The sequence below is a fragment of the Cebus imitator genome, unplaced genomic scaffold, assembly GCF_001604975.1.
Source record: "Cebus imitator isolate Cc_AM_T3 unplaced genomic scaffold, Cebus_imitator-1.0 Scaffold68, whole genome shotgun sequence".
In the NCBI taxonomy this organism is placed as follows: Eukaryota; Metazoa; Chordata; class Mammalia; order Primates; family Cebidae; genus Cebus; species Cebus imitator.
In genome coordinates, this window is record NW_016107383.1 from 1,100,741 (window position 1) to 1,112,639 (window position 11,899).

At 32.2% G+C, this 11,899-nt stretch overlaps 1 non-coding gene across 1 annotated transcript; it reads left to right on the forward strand.

Annotated features, from left to right (window-relative positions):
• The first annotated feature begins 1,781 nt into the window (after positions 1-1,781).
• On the forward strand, positions 1,782-1,888 carry LOC119471659. Its single transcript, XR_005200716.1, has one exon. It is a non-coding gene; the product is annotated as a U6 spliceosomal RNA (small nuclear RNA).
• Positions 1,889-11,899: the final 10,011 nt, after the last annotated feature.

The following is an 11,899-nucleotide window of genomic DNA, read 5'->3' on the forward strand; positions in this document are numbered from 1 at the left end:
AGAAAGAAAGAAAGAAAGAAAGAAAGAAAGAGAGAAAGGGGGGAGGGAGGGAGGGAGGGAGGAAGAGAGAGAGAGAAAGAGAGAGAGAGAAAGAAAGAAAGAAAGAAAGAAAGGAAGGAAGAAAGAAAGAGGGAAAGAAAGAAAGATGGAAGGAAGGGAGAGAGAAAGAAAGAAAGAAGGAAGGAAGGAAGGAAGGAAGGAATGGAGAGAGAGAAAGAAAGAAGGAAGGAAGGAAGGAAGGAAGGAAGGAAGGAAGGAAGGAAGGAATAAAGGAGGGAAGGAAGGAAGGAAGAAAGGGAAGGGAAAAGAGAAGAAAAGAAAACTACAGATCAATTTGTCTCATGATTGTACATGTAAAAATTCTTAACAAATTATCAGTAACTTGAGTCCAACAATGTATAAAAGTTATACACGATGATCAAGTATATAGCTTTTTAATTTATCTTAGATATGCAAGTTTGAATCAACAAACATCATTTAATGTAACCCATAGCATCAACATGCTATAAATGAAAAAACATATATTAAGAGATGCAGAAAAAGCATTTGACAAAATTTAACACCCATTCATGATAAAAATTCTCAGTAAACCAGTAATGAAGGAAACTTCAACAAATTGATGAAGAATTTCTACAAAAAGCCTATAGCTAACATTACGCTTAATGATAAGAAACTATAAACTTTCTCACTAAAGTCAGGAACAAGGCAATAGTGTCCCTTCTCACCTATCCTTTCCAACATCATACTGAAAGTCCTAGATAATGCAGTAAGAAAAGGCAAGATAATTTGAAAGTATATTGATTAAGAACGAAAACATAAAACTGTGTTTCTTTGTAGATGATATGATCATATCTGTAGGAAATCCAAAAATAATTCATTACAAAACCTCCTGGAATTAATAAGTGATTATATTAAGGTTGCAGAATACAAGGTTAACAAACAAAAGTCAAGCATTTTCTGTATGTCAGTAATGAAAAAGAGAATTCCCTGATTCTATACTTTCCAAAATGAAATACTTTGGTATAAATATAACAAGATCTATATGAAAAAAAAAAGCTGTAAAACTTTGTTGAAATAAATCAAATAACTAAATAACTGGAGAGATATTCCATGTTCATTGATGGGAATACTCAGTATTGTCAAGATGCCAGTTTTTCCTGACTTGATCTACAGATTCAAAGCAATCTCAATCAAATTCTCACTAAGTTATTTTGTAAACATTGATAAACTAATTCTAAAGTTTATATGGAAAGGTAAAAAGACCCACAAAGGCAACACAGTATTGAAAGAGAAGAATAAAGTCAGAGGAAAAAAACCACCCTACATAAAGAGCTATTGTAGAGCTAAAGCAATCAAGACAGTGTGGTGTTGGGGAAAGAATAGATACACATAATCAATGGAACAAAATAAAGAGCCTAGAAATTGACACACTTAAATATAGTCAACTGATGTTTGACAAAGGAGCAAAGACAATACAAAAAAGTATAGTGTTTTTCACAAATGGTGCTGGAACAACTAGGCATTTGCAGATCAAATAACAATCTAGGCAAGGATATTACACACTTCAAAAAAAAGAATTCAAAATTGATAACAGCTGTAAATATAAAATGTAAAACTATAAATTTCTAGATGATAACAGGAGAAAATCTAGACAACTATTTGTATGATGATGACTTTTTACACACACTGTAAAAGGTACAAAACATGAAAAAAAATCAATAAGCTGTACTTCATTAAAATTAAATTTTCTGCTCTGTGAAAGACAGTTAAGAGAATTTTAAGTGCTCGATTCGGCAGCACGTATACTAAAATTGGAACGATACAGAGAAGATTAGCATGGCCCCTGCGCAAGGATGACACGCAAATTCGTGAAGCGTTCCATATTAAAAAAAACAACAAAAAAAAGAAACCGACAGAGTAAAAGAAAAATACTGTTAGGTATATCGAGTATTTGAATAACAAAATGAACAAGTTTCAGGTAAATATAGCAAAAAGTAGGAGATGTGCTTTCATTTTAATTACACATTGAATGTTACAAAAATTAATCATACACTAGATCACAAATACTACCACAAATTTCAAGAAATCAGCATTATATGAATCTTTTGATCTGTAAACAATGCAATTAAATTAGCAATGNAAAAAAAAAAAAAAAAAAAAAGAGAGAGAATTTTAAAAACAGGCCACAAATGGAAAAAAAAAATTACGAAGCCATATCTGTGAAGAACTATCATCCAAAAGTACTCTTGAAACTCAACAATAAGGGAAAAACTGACTAGAAAATGTGCTAAATCTAAAACAATCAAACTCAAAGAAGTAAAGTATAGAATGGTGGTTACTAGAGACTGGGAAAAGAGAGTGGAAGAATGAGGAGCTGATACTCAAAGGGTACAAAACCTCAGTTATACAAGAATAGATATTTTCAAAGTTATATTGCAGAGTGTGGTGAATATAGTATGTAATAATGCATTGTATATTTCAAAATCGCTGAAGAGTAAATTTGAAATGTTCTCACCACAAAAAAAAATTGTGTTCGAGATTATTGATATTTTAATTAGCTTGTTTTAATTATTCCACATTGTATGCATAAATCATAACACCTCTTTGTATCCCATAAATATATATAACTATTATTTGTCAATTTATAATTACAAAATAAAACTATATAAGTAAATATATATATGGAGTAAATTGCCAATATTATATAAGAGCTTTCTATATGAAATAAAATACTATATGAATTAAAAATGGCCCAAAGAAATCAACAGACACCTCACCTCATCAAAAAAGGTATACAGACAGCAAATAAGCATATGAAAAGATGTACACACAGTTTTTCATCAGGGAAATGGAAATTAAGACAACAATGCGGTACCACAGCACGACTATTAAAAGGATCAAAATTCAAACATCTACTACACCAAATTCTGCCAAAGGTATGGAGCAACAGGAACTCTTGTTCTTTGTTGGTGGTAATGCAAAATGGTACAGCTACTTTGGAAAACAGTTTGTCAGTTTTTATAAAACTAAACATACTTTCACCATATGATGTAGCAAGTGTGCTCCTTGGTATTTAGCCAAATGAGTTGCAAACTTATGTCCACACATAAATCTGCTCATTGATGTTTATAGCAGCTTTATTTTTAATTGCCAAAACTGGAGGAAACCAAGATGTTCTTCAGTAGGTTAATGGACAAATACCCACTGGTACAACCAGACAACTCAGTATTATTCAGTGCTATAAAGAAATGAACTATAAAGTCATGAAGAGACATGGAAATAACATAAATGCATATTACTTAACTGAGCTCAAGTAGGCAGTGTGGATAGGTTACATACTGTATGATTCCAACTATATGGTATTCTGGAAAAGGCATTTGTTAAAACCCATAGAATATAAAACACTAAGACTGAACCCTAATGTGTACTATGGATTGGGGTAACAATGTATCTATGTAGGTTCCTCAGTTGGAATAAATGTACTATGTTGGTGCAGAATGTTCATAGGAGAGGAGGTCATGGAGTGGAGGGAAGCAGGTGTGTGAAAACTTTCTGTGTTTTGTGTACAATTTTCCTATGTTCATGTAAAGGCAGATAATATGTGGGATATCTCTGTACCTCCTGCTAAATTTTGTTGTAATCTTAACGTGGTTCTAAAAAACTAAAAAAAACTAAAGTCTATAGTTCAAAAGAGAAAGAAAGTGGTCCTCTGCAACTCAGGTAATTCCTAACGTACTTAGAGCTGGAAACCATCTGATACCCCGGCAGTGTATCAGACGGACGACAAATTCATTGTAGAGGAGAGAACTACGTGGCACATCTCCAAATCAAACACATATTTTTCATTCAGTGGGAAGCTATAATAGAGTAATAATGAACAAACAATTGCTATATAGTACCACACGAATCCCTTAAGCATACCATTTAGTGAAATAAGTCACCCACTACCCCATCAAAAATGATCATACATTGAATAATTCTAAATATGTGAATTTCAAAAACAGGCAAAATTAATCAACCATGTTGGAAGTAAACATAGTATTTGTCTTCAAATGGTAAAAAGCCTAGAGTATGTGTGAGGATATCTTCTGGTGTACTATAAATGTTTTATTTCTATATCTCAGAAGAGATTACACAACTGGATCCCCTATGGATCCCTACATTTTTCTCTGTGTACATAATACTTTAAAGAAGTATTTCTAAGGCATTAAAATATGGCTGTGAAATGGATCATAGAAATAGAATAGTAATTATTAGTTATTCTATTTGAAAGGCATATTAAATATACTTAATTAAATATTGGATATGCTTTATTGTTATGAATTTTAGTGTTCTGAAATTTAATAATGATAATCATGATGTATTATTTAAGGGGCATAAATTACAGAGACCACAAATGTAACTTAAAGTTAAAAATGTATTCCCATCTTATAAAAGAAATTAAAGGTAAGAAGATCAGGGGCATAAAACATCATATTGCATTCTTTAAATATATGCATTTTTATTATTAAAAAAGAAGTTCAGGGTAGCATGTTAGCTTTGCCGCCCAACGTCCTCAAGGATACACCTCATCCCAAGAGATTACTTCCAATTCCTGATGTATGAGTCTTGTTTTCATTGCATTTGATATTGGCTAAAATACTATAATAATAATAATTCCTTGTTTCAGGCAGTTGAACTGAGGAAAGAATAAAAATAAAGGGAAAAGTAAATGAAACAAATGTAATTTAAGGAAAGTTCCACAAGACCATTTTTATTCATGCCGTTAGTCTGAAATTTATCACATGTTAATCACTTGAAACAAAGAAGGTTAGGAAATAAAAGATTTACTTTCCACCATGAAGTACTCATCTAAAAACCAAGAGATGTTTATTCTGGAAGAAAGAGGGACAGCTATTGGGTTTACCCATCAATCTCTATCACACAGGGGGAAATTTTAACAACTTTTATGTACTAGCTTTAACAATAACAATGGTGAGTTTTAAAATGTCACATTCACCGTGAGTAACTTTAAGGAAGAGTTAGTATGAATTATTCTTACATCATTTAGGAAAAAATGACCACTGTGAAAGTGAGTTAAGACAACATGTAACTAAGGCAAAGGAATATCTCATTAATAAATTGTGACAAATTTTTCTAAAAATGCTCTGTCACCAGCTGATTGCAAACACTTTTGAGGAGTGCCAAAGTTTCAGGAAACACAAAGTAAAGGTAGAAGAAAGTAAATGTTCTAACAGATATTACATTTCATTATCTTAATCATAGTGGATGATGTCCAAGAAAGTATGTTTTCTTTATAATCTGTAAAATGAAAGTTATGTTCACTGAAAATTCCTCATGATTTAACTTATCCTGAGATAAATTTTCTTAAAAGCAGGAAAATATTTTACATTTCCCAGAGGTAAATTGTAGCCATATGCATTGGACCCATGTAAGAAATGAAAATATTATGTAATAAAATATGTTTCAAAATGTAGAAAACTATTTCTATTTCTATTAAGTTATGTTTAAATATTCTCTCCAATCCTATGTCCTCCTCTAACCACAACCGTATCTTCATATCTTCAGAGATAAACTTCTTGAAAAGATGACATTTATTACCATTTTCATATTCACAACTATTATTCCTTACTTCCAAATTTCCAGTCTCATCTCATTTTTACCAAGGCACTAAATTGTCTCTCACAAATATACCTTTAGTTACCAAATCCAATACTTCTTCAGCCTTTGCAATACGTGATATCTATGTAGCATTTGATACCGTTGACCGCTCTTTCTATTCATTTGTTTTTGAAATCCTGATATTCTCCCTAAAACCTACCATAAAACCTCCATTTCATTTGATAGATACTCAGACTAAATTCTTAGGATCATCACAGATTGTTCTTTCTCTTATATCCTACTTGTAAGCCATCAGAAAATTCTACTGTTTCCACCCCAACATTTCACTATCACCACTCTAACTACCTTGGTACTTGCCATAATACCTTTCACCTGATTTATTGAAGAAATTCCAGTTTAGTTTGTCTTCTTTATTCCTTTAATTCTGATTCTTAACACTTTAAGTTATTCTCTAAAAACTTAAGTCAGATCATGCCACTTCCCTTCTCAAAACCCAGGAATGGCTTCCAGATTCACTCTGGGTATAAACAAAGTCTGCACAATGGTCTATAAGGCCCTGTAACATCTGCCCCTGTTCCTATGACCTCTCTAACCTCACCTGAAAGCAACTTTACCTCTTTTTCAGTAATCCAGCAAGCATACTTTCTATTTTTAAAACATTGTTTTTGATGAATATATTAGAAAATCTATTTTGATTGCTTAGGGAAAAGGAAAACTTCATGACCAGCCAAACCGCAAGAAATACAGGTGGCTTCAGGAGCAACCAGAACAAATCTTTAATGGTATCAGTAGTCTTTCTTTCAACATTCATTCTTTTCTAACAAAAGAGTTTTAATTTTGGTTGAAGGAAAAAAAGACTACCGATACCATAAGAATGTTATCTGGATAAATGAGTTAACATGTGCAAAGTGCTCAGAAACTCTTATCAATCAGCTGTGCTCGAGATGAACATGATTTTCTGCCCCTATGAGAAATACATTGTAAATGAGAGAGAAATAGCCCCTCAAATTAAGAGGGTTTTCATGTCCTCAAATTGGACAAAAAGATAAGTTAAAGAAAACACATTACTATAATGATAAAAACATTAGATATATTAAATTTATAATATGACAACATGGGTTTCCTGAGGTCTCATATAACCATATCCTAAAACAAATCATATACTATATTGTGCTATTTTCAAGTTTTTTAAACTTAATATCAGATAGTACTGGTTTATTTGTCATATTGATAATAACAATTGTTGCAAAATCTTTATTTTATTAGCATCTTTTTACGGAAACCACCTGAAAATACTAAAGTCTAGGTAAGTGTCATGCAAAGGAAAGCATTACTCAAATAGCACGTAATGGTCTATCACTACAGTGTCTTGGAAAGACTGAGTTCATGGAACAAGATCAGTTAACAACAACAAAAAAATGCTTGTTCAAATATTTAAACATGTCAGCATAGCACAAAGCAGAAAGGGAATTGATGATTCTTCAGTTGTCAGAATTTATAGTTAGCTGATTGGAATGATTCAGGAGCTCTTGTTTTGCCAGCAGTATGAGTATATTTGTACTACACAAAATAAGATGCAATACTAAGAATAATATTTGGGCTCATGAAGCTCTGCTGTTTGCCAAAAATATATCATTCTAAATTTAAAATTTGAATATTTATTGCTATTATGTAGGGTCTACTATGTATTAGCATGTTTAAATATGCAATTTTATGTTTAAATATAAGATTCGTTGAATTTTATTCTCTTTGTGGTTCCAAGATCAAAGGCTTATTATCATCAAGGGACTACATATGGTTAGAATCTGAAGTAGCCAGATACCATTAAGAGATTTTATACAAATATTGTAAATGGAATTGTGGTTTCATAGCATACACCAAGTATATGTGGTTTAATATTGTTTGAAAAGAATGTATAGATTTCAGCTTGCTATAAAGTTCATAAAGAGGTTCATTTTGGCTTTACTAGACTCCCTTGTATCGAAAACAGACATAAACATAGGAAAAGTAGAGTTATGAGTTGATTAGAAATATTCACTAGCTAAAAGCTATACTATTTTCTGACATAACAAAAAGGTGTTCTGCATATTTTCAGTAATATATGTGTGTGTGGGGATGTGTGTTGTACACGTGTAAATGTGCTTTTATACCTGCTTGAGTGTGGTTTTAAAACCTCAGAGGTGCTAATGATTTTCACTGAGTTAGCCATAAATATCAATGTGTCAACTTCTCGACTCATTGCACACATTTTCAAGATGATTGAAATGAGATATTCACTCTGGAATAGAATGAGTTTCAGTGTGAAAGTTAAAAGCTTAATAACAATAACACAACCTTGTATTTAGTATTTCACTGGCATAACATATGCCTAATTCAAATAACAGTGACAAACATTAAGAATGTTATTATTATATTTTTAGTCCTGTAGAAGCTTGATGCATATCTAGTCCCTCTACTGACCTGTAAGCTCCACAGCATGAAGGATCAATATTGTTGGGTTTTTTTTTTTTTTCACATTCTACAACAGTCTCTGACTCCATAAAATATATAGAGATTGAATGGCCTTCCATAATATAGTCAATTAATTTATAATCCAAAAGCTAAGTATGTTGCCCATGAAATCACAGTTAATAAATTATGAATTTGGGCTTCAAATTTAAATAAACCTTAACCTAGAATTAACGTCCCTCTTTCCCCTACACAGTCTTTGAAAACACTTGTTGTGGTGAAGTATATAAAAATTTTACCATTTTAAAGTCTGCAATTCAGTGACATTTAATACACTTACAGTGTTGTGAAAGTGTCAACATTACCTAGATCCACAGCATTTTTATCACATGAAAAGGAGACTCCATCCTCATTAATTCTCAATTCCTCCTTCCTCCAAGCTTCTGACAGCCAATAATTTGCATTCTATTTCCATGAATTTGTCTATTCTAGCTCCTTTATCCATCATGACATTTATAATTCTCATTCATTTTGCAACATTTTATATTTCATTTAAGTGCTGAATAATATTCCATTCCAAGAATACAAATATCATTTACACATTCATTAGTTGATGGGCATTTCCTTTTTCCATATTTATTGTAAATAGTGTTGTAGTTATTGCAAATAGTGTTGTGACAGACATTTCTGTACGAGGTCTAGTCTGAGCACTTGCTTTCAATTCTTTCGGTTATATACCCACAAGGAAAATTCCTGAGTCATTTGGTAATTCAATGCTTAAGATATCGAGAAATCACCAAACCACTTTCAACAGTAGTGGCACAACATTTTGTTCACATCAGTAATGTACAAGAATTGCAATTTCTTCACATTCTTGCCAACATTTATTTTCTTTTTTTAAGTTATAGCCATTATATTACAAAGTGGTATTCCATTGTGGATTTGGTTCGCTTTTCCCTAATGACTAATAACATTGAGCATCTTTTTACATATTTGTTGGATATTTGTATATCTTCTATGGAGAAATTTCTATTCAAATTCTTTACCCATTTCTGAATTAAATGTTCATTTTCTTAGTGTAGGTGTAGACTTCTTTATGCAATCTAGATATGGATTTCTTATCAGATTTATGATTTTCAAATATATTCTGTCTTCTGTGTACTGTCCTTGTACTCTATTGATAGTGTACTTTGTGGCATATAAGTTAATTTTGATGAAGTTAAATTTCTCTATTTTTTCTTCAGTTAGTTATAGTTTTGTGCCATATCTAAGAATCCATTGGCAAACTGTGAGGAAACTTGACTCATATATATTTCTTCTATTAAACCATATGTTCTACAAGTTGTGGAGATCTACCCTTATATTTTCTCCAAGATTTAAAAATCTATTATGTTTTTGTAGTCTATTCATCAATTCTTCTTATCTACGTTTTATTTCATATAGCTCTGTGAAGGCAGGCAATGGACATTGGCAATCTCTGTAGCTTCCTCTGTTTCCATTGCAGAGCTCTGTACTCAACAAGCATCAAGAAATAATTCTCAAACTAAAAACAAGAGTAAATTAAAGTAATGAAAAGAAATCACAGGAAATATGAATCACTGTTTTCATGAGCCAGTGCAACTCATTTAGTTATTGATTTGACAAATAAGTCTTGAATATGTATATTAGTTCATTTTCACACTGCTACAAAGACTTATCTGAGACTTGGTAATTTATAAAGAAATGAGGTTTAATCAACTCACAGTTCGGCATAGCTGAACTCAGGAAACTTACAGTCATGGCAGAAGGCAAATGAGAAGCAAGGACTGTCTTCATTGGGCAGCAGGAGAGAGAGAATGAAGAGGAAAGAGCCCTTTATAAAACTATCAGAACTTGTGAGAACTCACCTCACTATCATGAGAATAGCATCGGATAAATTGGTCCCATGATCCAATCACTTCTTACCAGGTCCCTCCCTGAACGGGTGGGGAGTACAATTAGGATTATAACTCAAGATAAGATTTGGGTAAGCAAACAGTCAAACTATCAATATGTACTATATGATACGCCCAGTGTCCAACCCAAAGTTTTCAGTAGCAAGCATGAACAATCAAGGTCTCTCTCTCATGGAGCTTAAAAGCTAGTGGAGGTGTGGTGTGTGCAGGCATAAAAACTGTCACACATATGAGAAAAATTATACTTACAGCTGAGGTAAATAGGAGATAAACAACATGGTTTTAAGAAAGAACATGAAAAGGTAACCTAACCAAATCTGGTGATTAAGGAAAATTTATGTAAAGAAGTGAGGCTCAGACTAAACTAGATAAAGAGAAAACACTGGGAAAATTTTCTGGGCAGAGTCCACGTCTCATTCAAAATCTCTAGACTGAGATCTGAGGAACCATAAGGTAAGTCTGTCTCAACTTCAGAGGAAAAGTTGGAGGTTGATATGAACTGAGAATAGAGAGATACACCATGACCAGGCAATGCATGAAGTATATGCTTGAGATACAGATACAGATACGTTTAAGATTTTTTTCTTTATGCAAGAATAAATGACAATCTCTCCAAGGTTGAAAATGTGTAATATAGGGGTCAAAATTAATTCTGAGATTTTTAGAGATTCCTCTAGTGACAAAGTGAATGACAGAATATAAGGAGATTAGAATGAGTGCAGTGAAATCAATGAGATGTAACATTATAATATTTTAAATAATAAATTGCATTAGTTTGTACTTACATCCTAATGATAATAATAGGAATATATCATATTTTAAAGATATTTTAAAAGAAATAACGTGCAACACTTGGCTATGACTTGTAAGTAGAGTGAAGGGAGAGTCAGGGAAGTATCACATAAAAATGTGGAATAAGAAGACATATTAAGGCTCAGATCAGAGGCCTGGACTGAATTAAAAAGCTGAGAGTTACTGAAATGTAGATCATGACTGGACAAATGGGGTTGAGTGAGTGTCACTGGAAAGGGAGTATGATCTAACAAGAGCTTTGAAAACTTTTGTTTTTAATATTTAATTACCAGTTAGAGAAAAATGAAGTACCACGTGTGATTGATAAGGAATGACCACACAAGTAGGTACAAAACTACCTCAAAAGTGCAGTATAATGAAGGCCCATGAAAGACTGAAGTACTAAATACCATTCAGAATTTTTACACATTCTAAAAACTGTGCTTTGGATTTAACAACATAAAGAGGATTATGAACCTTTAAGAAAGCTATTTTAGGTGTAGTAGAAGAACCAATCTTCAATAGATTCTAAAGCAAAGCAAGTGAAATAAGAAATATATATATATATATGAAGTGGGTTTTTTTGTTGTTTCTTTTTTTTTAAGATTGACTGTTAAGAGAAAAATCAGCTACTATATGTGAGCAAGAAAATGATATGGACTCAATAATTGTTCTGAGATCTTGGGAAATTTGAGCATATGTACATATTTGTGAAAAAGATTTACCCAAGAGTGCAGAGAGTAAAAATTTCCCCAAGAGTCTGGAGGAGATATGACTGTAGCACAGTAGATAAATTATATTTTTCATAAGAAAAAATGTCATGAATATGTAAAAGTGAGACAAGTGATTATAGGTAAGATTTTAGTAACTTTATAGTTTTGTAGTAGTAAGTAGAGAATAATAGCTTTGTTTTTTCTTCTCTGGGACATGGAATAAAATATTATATGCTGGGTGCTGAAATAGTTAAGTAACTGAGAAGAGATCCCCAAGTATGCCCAAATTTCTGGGATATCTCTAAAAGTGGATGAAGCAAGATCGAGTCCATGTAATCTGACACAATAGAATCACACTGGTAGGGGATTTTCCCACTTATAAACTACTTT